We start from the raw sequence: 9,417 nt of genomic DNA, 5'->3' as shown, positions 1-9,417 counted from the left end.
ATTCCAGCTAGCTTCCAGGCTGGCAAGGACTGCGGGAGTGGGACTGGACATTCTATGGCACTGAGTAGGGGTGTGGAGAGGGCAGCTCCTGTTGACTAACTTTCCCTTTCTATGGAAGACACAAAGTACTCACCGCCTCCAGGCCCAGCCCGGCTCCGAAGTGGACAAAAAAGATAAGACAACGTTCAGCAAGACTTGAAGGGAAGTTTTCCAAAGCCTGATGGGAGATGAGCTTGGGAAGTAAGCCTTGCTCTCAGCTAAGTGAGCCGCCCCGGAGGCAGGGAGGAAGGTGTGTGGCACATCCGGGCACGGGGTCTTGGAATGCTGCATTGGGAAACTGGAGTTGCAGAATCTCTCTGCATTTGATTGTCTTCCCTTCCACAAGTACAGAGGCCAGAAGGAGGCCACTGTGAAAACAAGGGAGTGCTTCGCCCTGCCTCTGAAAGTTGACAGGTGGAGAAAGAACCACGACTTGTAGACCTCTATACCCTAAGGACAGAGTGACCGGCTCTGGGGCATCCCTTTCAGCCTCTCTAATGAGGATGAGAGGACAGTGAAATGCAGCAACTCTGTGCAGAGAGCCAGGGCAGGAGACACTCCTGTGCCCTCTTGTGTGATACTGGGTGGGATGGAGGGAAGCCCTTTCCATTAAGCCACTGACTGAGGCGGAGCCTCTCCTGGAAACGACCACTATTTTCCCTCTTCAGTAGACTTGCCTGAAAAGAAGGTTAGCATTCCTCAGCTCAGCCCCCACCCATGAGCACGTTTGAAAAACAGCGTGTTTGTACCAAAAAGGATTCTGTTGCTATCCTTATTTATCCCCCACAGTCTTCGGGGCTTTCCACAGTTCCACATTGTTTCCGTACTGAGGCCCGCCTACAGGAATAGCTGTGACAGCTGCCTGACCCTTTCGAGAGGCCCGAGTGGAGCCAACCGGGATGGCCGGAGGATGGTGGGATGACGAGCCAAGAGTGGGGAGCAGATCCTAGCTACAGGCATTACTTGGGTTAAAAAAATTGGGCTAAAGCCAGTGTCACAAAGTCCTTTGGACTGGGGAATGCCCCAGAGTTGGAAACAGCCCTTTGTGACCCAGCCGTGACCAGGCTGTCCTGGCTGTGCTCTGGGGAAGAACACACAATGACCTGGGCGCCATCGGTGTTAGCCTTTCATCTTCTCCAGCACTGTCTTCTTCCTAACCCCCATCCAGCTCCCGTACTGTTCTCTAGAACCCCGGTCTCCTCATGTCCCCTCAGATATCATGAAGAGGTAATTATTTCCTTTCCTATTAGTTGCTTTCTCTTTCTGGTGTTTGTGGCTAAGATGTTTGCTACTCATGCCCCATTCTCAGAACTCTCCAGCTATACCTCAGGTCCTTGAGAACATAATCCTACAGGAAGAAAACCTACATGAAAACAGAAAAGAGGGAATGTGCCATGCCATTCACAACCGCACCCTGAAGTGTGTCCACCCAGGGAAGCTTTGTTGGGTGTGGGGAGGCAGTGGGCAAAGGAAGTCTTGCGGAAAGAGTCAGGCCTCTCAATCCTGACACTGAGAGCCACACTCCAAGGAAGAGACAGATTACCCAGAGATTCTAAATTGACCTTGCTATTGAATTTCTCTCTGGCAAAAACAAGAAACAAAAAAATAAAAGCTAAGAAAGACCTGACCTCACTCTCCTCTCTGGCTCTACTTTTCCTTAACTGGTTTCATTAACACTTGTATTCTCTGTCTGTTGCTTGTGTGCTTCCCTTCTCCTTATACATTCACCTGCTGTCTGTGTCCCTAGAAATGACTCAGCACTAAGTTCATTTGTGACTCTCTAGGATACATAGCACTTCTCTATGCCAACACTGTCTCTAGACCCAAAAGCATTGCAGGAAAACCCAAAGAATGTCGATGATTCTCTCTAGACAACCTTTCTCCTTGTCAGGAAAGGTGGTTTCCTTCTCACTCTAGATTACTACCTCTCAACCATTTATCAAAACACACACACACACACACACACACTGTACTGGCTGGTTTTTGTTTTAACTTGACACAAGCTGGAGTTATCACAGAGAAAGGAGCCACCCTTAAGGAAATTCCTCCCTGAGATCCAGCTGTAAGGCATTTTCTCAACTAGTGATCAAGGGGGGAGGACCCAGCCCATTGTGGGTGGTGCCAGCCCTGGGCTGGTAGACCTGGGTTCTATAAGAAAGCAGGCTGAGCAAGCCAGGGGAAGCAAGCCAGTAAGTGACATTCCTCCATGGCCTCTGCATCAGCTCCTGCCTCCAAGTTTCTACTCTGTATGATCTCCTGTCCTGACTTCCTTTGGTGATGAATAGCAATGTGTAAGCTGAATAAACCATCTCCTCCCCAACTTGCTTCTTGGTCATGATGTTTTGTGCAGTAATAGAAACCCTGACTAACACACACATACATACACATTCCATCACCACTGCCACCACAAACATCACATCACCATACTCCTAGAGGAGAAGAGAGAGGCAGTATAATCCAGGAGGTATGATCCAGGAAGATGAGAGAGAGAGAGAGGGGGGGGGGGGAAACTCCTAGGCCACGCCTTAAAGAATCATATTCTTTTGTGATCTCCACAGACCTACAACCCTCAGAAAGTTAACATCGAATTGGCCCCCATTAGGCATAATGAGCTGTTGGATTACCTAGCTCTATATCTTTCTTGGATGTATGTCTCTTATTAACTACCGCATGGCTGATAAAGGATGTGCTGCTGGAGGCTTGGTGCTGTCTAAGGGTTTTCATAGACACTCAAGTTTCCTTGCACCTTAGGAAGTACAGGTATCAGATTTGTTCACACAGATCCAGTCTTTTTACACAGGCCTTTTTTAAAAACTATAGACACTTACCTGAGGCTGGGGACAGGTGTTTCGGAGGCTGCTGCTGTGATGAAGCCTGTCAGAAGCATGCCACTCATGACATCGTGGGAGGGTGTAAGGGCATCCCTGCATGACCAAAGGCTGCATCAGAACCAAGGCTCATGGAGGATGAAGATTGGCAGTAGACCAACTGTGGAGCATCAAGCACCTGGAAGAGTAATAAGCAGAGATTCTGAGTTAAGACTAGGAAAAGCCATTGGAGTCAGCACCACTTAACAGCTGCATGAATCAGCCGTGAGATAAGTAGCCACAGCTAACTGACTTCTCCAATAGGTCATTTATTGTATATTGTGTGCCACAAATGACTGGTTATTAGCCAATGAAGTATTTATTGTTGCCTAGTATGCTCTGTGCTAAAGACACAAAGGTGAATTACTATGATATAGGCACCTAGGTAAACTAATAATTATAATAAAATACTCATGTACCAAATACTAGCCAGCCTAGGTTATGGGGGTACAAAGCACATCTTAGACTACCCAGATTCAGGAAGTGCAGTTGAAGGCCTCTGGAGATAGATCAGTCAGTTAAGGGCTTGCTGCATAAGCACAAGGACTTTCATTTGATCCCCAGAACAAATGGTTTTTAAAAAGGTGTGCACGGTAGCTTGTACTTAGACACCCAATGCTGGGTAGGGGGAGGTAGGCAGATTTTCATGGGGCACCCCAGCTAGCCAGCCTAGCATACTTGGTGAGCTCCACAAAACCAGAGACTGTCTCAATTTAAATTAAAAAGGAAGCTTCTGAGGTTGAGCTCTGGCTTCCATAGAAATTCATGCATTTAAGCGTATGCTCCTGCGTACACACACACACACACACACACACACACACTACAAAGAGGCTGCTTTTAGGATAAAGCAGAATAGTTTGTCTATTTAGAAAAGGAGAGAAGGGGAGAAGGGCATTAATTGTTGATCCATCTATTTAAGTGCTGATGTCACAAAAAGGCAAAGCATATTCAGGTGATGGTGAGTTCAGTATAGTTAGAGTTTGGGAGACACAGAGAGGGAAAAGGCATAGTGCCTGCTCCAAAGAGTTCACAGACAGAGAAAACAAACAGGGAGAATAAAGACCATAATATGTTATATGTATTAATATTAAAAGGAGTGGCAGGATGGAGTTTAGAAAGAGATGAGGAACGAGGTGAATTCTACCTGGTCATGTCAAGAAAATTTCCCCAGAGGAAGTGTATGTTAGATGAATCATGAAAGAGAAGTGGGAATGCTTTAGGTAGAAAGATAAAAAGGAATGTTCCAAAGTAAAAATGAAAAAAGAAATGTGTAGTGTGAGCAAAAAACAAGATAGTCACCAGATTGGGCCCTGTCATGAATGACAAAAGATTCTAGCTTTTATCTTGTAGACAACAGGGAGGCGCTGAAGGTTTTCAACAGGAAAGTGACAAGGCCAGATTTTCCTCTGCTTGCCTAGTGTGGCGATTCTCCCAGGGGAAGAGCCTGCTGAGAAGCCAGCATATAATAAATAGGTAGGCAGGATGGATGAGTAGACAGAAAGCTTTGAGATACACTTAAGAGGTAAAATGTTTGGGACTCAATGGCCAATTAGATGTGAAAGGTAAGGGAGATGAAGGAGTCACAATTTCTAATTTTGGAGCTAGATAGATAACATTGCCAACAGCAAGAGCAGGAATACAGGGGAAAGAAGGCATTTGGTGTGGTGAGGATAAAGTTACATAATCAGCTCTACTGGAGACATTTAGCCTTATGTATCAGGATTGTTGGGTTTTGAAAAGGAGATGGATGAACAAAATAGTAGATGCACAAGCCAAGTGACAGCTTAATAAATGTATACAACATGAGGTGAAGCAGCAATGATGATACTTGCAAATAATAAAGGTAATCTCTTTCAATGTGTGTCCAAAAGAGGCAGTCCCTCCTCCAAAGAGGAAGAAGTAATAATCTTTGATTCCCAGTGATAATTAAACGGTGACCATTTTTAGATACTATTCCTCTAGTTCCCAACTATATATATATATATATATATATATATATATATATATATATATATATGTCCCTTCCTAAGATGAAAAAGAGTCTCACTTCACCCACACACTCCTACTATAGTAGCTGTACTTTCAGAACTTCCAGAATGAGAACAAACACTTAACACATTTAGACATCTGTAGACTTCATGCATCAAGTACTCCTTTCTCTTCTTCAAGGGTTGATGGTCCCAAGATAGAGGGCTATTTCAGAGTCTGAGGTCTGTAGCATGAGGGACATTTTGTCATAGTTTAAAATCCCTGACAATTACCTAACTACACAACTTTCTACCCACAAAGAGATTCCCCAAAGGATGGCTGAAAATCCCCAATCAGATACCAACAGGCAAAGATCACTTGGATGAAATATAATATATTGAAATGGATGTGGAGCACACCTTTAATCCCAGAACTCAGGAGTCAGAGGCAGGTAGATCTCTGAAGCAGTAGCCAGTCAAAAAACATTTTTATTTTTGTTGTATTCACAGGTAGTTCACGTTCTTAAAATTCAAAATATTTTCTTTCCCCTGCAGTGTTATCAATTGAATCCAAAGACTCTCGCACACCAGGCAAGCTCTATATCACTGAAGTACATTTTTAGCTATTAACATTTTTTTCATTTGAACTCTATTGATTTATTTGCTTGTAGCACTGGAGGCAGGGCCCAGGGCCTTTCAAATGCTAAGCAAGAGATCTACTTCTAAACCTTCATGTACACTCTTTCCAGAAGAGCTGGGAAGTGTGAAATAAATTGTAGGATGGAATTGAAAATAAGCTGCCACACTACCATAACCTAGAAGTAACCATTACTAACAGAAAGATATAGTATTTTGTCTTCGAAAGACAAATATTGTTAAGTTCCAAGTGACTTGGAGGACATGCGTGGTGGCTTGAATAGGAATGCCCGTTTTAGACTCCTGCTTTTGAATGCTTGGCCCCTAGGGAGGGGCATTATTAGGTGTAGCCTTGTTGGAGGAAATGTTGCGCTGTGGGGAGCTGGCTTTGAGGTCTGAGAAGCTCGAGTTGGTTCTCAGTTGGTTCTCTCTTTGCTTCCGTCAGATCAAGATGTAGAAATCTCAGCTCCTTCTCCAGTACCATGTCTGCCTGCAGGCTGCCATGCTTCCTGCCATGACAATAATGGAGGAAACCTCTGAAACTATAAGCCAGCCCCAATTAAATGTCTTCATTTATAAGAGTTGCTATGGTCATGGTCATTCACAGCAGTAAAACCCTGACTAAGACTACGTGAAACTGGCTGCCTGTACCCAGGTGAAGGAGAAGAGTCAGAGTAACTGAAAACAACCTATTCCAAAGAGAAAAGAGGAAGCATTTGGAAGTCTATGAAAGTAGTGAGTGCAGAGAAAGTGCTGAGAAAATGATGAGCATTGGATTAACTAGAGGTTCTCTGCACTGAACAAGCTTCTGCCATGGAGTTCGCTGCTGAGGGGAAGGCAAGTGGATTTCCCATCCCAAATCCTTTGTTGTTCTCTGTATTGTCCTAGGGAAAAGAGCCCTTCAAAGCAGGCTGTTCAATCAAAATATCTCCAAATAAAATTAAAGAGATATGTAGACAGCAAGTGTGCAGGAAGAAGAAAAAACCATGAAGGGGCAAGGCAACTTGACTCAACCCCCAAAGTACAGCTCCTCAGCTACTGAATTAGAAGATAAAGGAAATGAGGAAATGTTAGGTAGATTTCAAGAGGTGACCAGTCACAATGATAAGTGACATCAAAGAAGCTACCAATAAGCATATGACTCTAACCCAAGACCTAGGCAAGAAAAGAAGAAACATGGAAGAAAAGTACAGCAAAGAAGTTTGGATTCGGAAAAGAGAAAAACATAAAATAGAAACGTTAGAAATGGGGCCAATGAGAAGGTTTAGTGAATTAAGGTGTTTCCTCCAAGTCAGTGGGAAATATTCAGGAGATGGGGAGGATCAACCCTCAACAAATTGCTCCCCAACAATAAACCAACAAACAAATTTAATAATGAAATGTTAGAAATGAAAACAAAATAAATCAAAACTTTAAAAATCGTGAAAGACATCAGCAACAGACTCAACGCAGCAGAAGAAAGAGTATCGATGGCGGACAAGGTCACCAAAACATTACAGTTACAAACAACCATCAATAAGAAAAACAGTGCACAGCACTCAGGAGACAGAGACAGGCAGATTTCCGTGAGTTCAAAGCCAGCCTGGTCTACATAGTAAGTTCTAGGACATGAATGATCCTGTCTCTCTGTAAGGACGAAGCCATGTTCAGCCCGAGCGCCGAGATTATGAAGCCCAATGGCGAGAAGCTGGACAAGTTCGAATCTGGCATCTCTCAGGCGCTGCTCGAGCTGGAGATGAACTCAGATCTCGAGGCGCAGCTGCAGGAAGTTAACATCACCGCGGCCAAGGAAATCGAAGTTGGCAGTGGTCGAAAGGCTATCATAATCTTAAACCAGTTTCTCAGCTGATATCTTTCCAGAAAATCCAACTCCGGCTGGTTCGTGAATTGGAGAAAAAGTTCAGTGGGAAGCATGTACTTTTCATTGTTCAGAGGAGGATTCTGCCCAAGCCAACCCGGAAAAGGCATACGAAAAATAAGCAGAAGTGCCCGAGAAGCCGCGCCCTGACGGCAGTGCACCACTCCATCCTTGAGGACTTGGTCTTCCCAAGTGAATTGTGGGTAAGAGGATCCGTGTGAAACTGGATGGCAGCCAGCTCATAAAAGTTCATTTAGACAAAGCACAGCAGAACAACGCGGAGCACAAGGTCGAAACTTTTTCTGGTGTGTACAAGAAGCTCATAGGCAAAGATGTTAAGTTTGAATTCCCAGAGTTTCAGTTGTAAAGAAAATGACTAAATAAAGTGTCATTCATAGTAAAAAAAATAAACAAACAAACAAAAAACAAAAAACCCAAAAAACCAAAAATACCCACAAAAAAACAAAAAATAAAAAACAACAACAAAACCAAAAAACTAAAAGACAAAATAATAATAATAATAATAATAATAATAATAATGAGAATAATCTTAAGTTCCAAAAATTCTGGGTCAAAACACTAAAGCATAGGATAGGAATTGAGACAAAACTGAGCACACTGAGAATCTGTTTAACAGGACAGCCGCGCAGCAATTCCCAAATATATAGAAATAAATGCAGATTCCAGAGACATTTGGAACTCAAAACAGCATGACAAAGTAACATCCTCCATGGCACCCTGAAGTCAAGAAGTCAAAAATACAAACCAAAGAAGTAATGTCAAAAGCTTTAAGGAATACTACCACTTGCTACAGAAGTAAACACATCGGAAAAACATCCTGTCTCTTATCAGCAGACCTAAAATTATTCAACGGAGAAGAAGATACTTCAAGCTCTGAATGCAAGTGACTGATGGAGACCCAATCACAACACGACTCCTAATAACAACAGAGTGCTGTGGTTGTTGTCATTGGTTCTGGCATTAGACCAGACCCAGAGTGGAGTCTACATTCTGTAACTACCGACAATGTGGCCTGGAATACCTTTACCTCTCAGAGCATCAGTACTCTTGTCTGTATATGGGTATAAGAATGATACTGACCTTATGGAATTGTTCTCATCATTAAAGTCAATCACACCAACAGTATGTATCCCTATTTTTGCCAACTTTGTGATTACTTTTAATTTCTGTAATGACTTGAAGTGTGGCCCCTCCATACCTATTTAATAGTTACTTGCATTTCTTCTTGTGTGAACTATTTTGAGAATAGTTTTTTTTATATATATACAAAATTTAGTGTTCTGACACTTACCTACAATCCTGGCATTGCAGAGGCAAAGGAAGAAACCAGTCTAAGGCTAGCTCTTTCTACATAGCAAGTGCCCAGCCAATCAGGGCTCCAATAAATACAACACAACATAATTCTTAAAAAACAAAACAAAACAATGCTTTTCTTCTCATTCTTCTGCTAACCTGTTACCAGACAAAATTAAGATAAACTGAGGGATAAAAAAAAAATCATACCTTTTGAGTCATAGTGGTGCGCCCCTTTAAACTCACCGATCTGGAGGCAGAGGCTGCTGGATATCAGTGAGTTCAAGGCCAGCATGTTACAGGACAACCAGGGCTACATAAGAGACCCCGTCTCAACTTCCTTCCCCAAAAGATGAATTCATAGCATTCAGTCATAACACAGACAAAAAAAATTAACCTATTCTTGTTCCAGCATCAGAATCCTCTGTTTTCATCCTTTGGTTCTAGGACCTTAAGTCATTCCACTTCTCTATGCCTCGTGTTTTATATTTTCTATTTACTGACAATTCCATACATGTATATATTTTGACTATATTCACACCCGATTACCCTCTCTTCCTCCTCTCAATCCAGCTCAACTTCTTCTCCTTAACAAATTCCCTTTCTACTTTTGTTTTTTTCTTTTTTTTTCTTTGTAGTTTGCATTGTTACATTGTTTGGTGGAGTGTAATTAGGGTTATTTGCACAAACATAGATAGGCAGTTATTTATTAGAGCATGGACAACTAACCAGTGGT

At 42.8% G+C, this 9,417-nt stretch overlaps 1 protein-coding gene and 1 pseudogene across 2 annotated transcripts in view; both read left to right on the top strand.

The window, feature by feature from the left end:
• NOX1 (NADPH oxidase 1) overlaps positions 1-9,417 on the top strand; it is a gene marked incomplete at both ends in the record, with an annotated part of 376,148 nt that overhangs the window by 29,096 nt on the left and 337,635 nt on the right. The gene's annotated exons all lie outside the window — the stretch shown is intronic.
• LOC308414506 (small ribosomal subunit protein eS7-like) lies at positions 7,152-7,734 on the top strand (annotated as a pseudogene). Its single transcript has one exon. The product of its transcript is annotated as a small ribosomal subunit protein eS7-like (transcript).

The sequence above is a fragment of the Micromys minutus genome (genome assembly GCF_963924665.1).
Source record: "Micromys minutus genome assembly, chromosome: X".
NCBI classification, from domain to species: domain Eukaryota; kingdom Metazoa; phylum Chordata; class Mammalia; order Rodentia; family Muridae; genus Micromys; species Micromys minutus.
The sequence above is the reverse complement of the archived record's forward strand: the minus strand, read 5'-3'. Positions and strand labels throughout refer to the sequence as shown.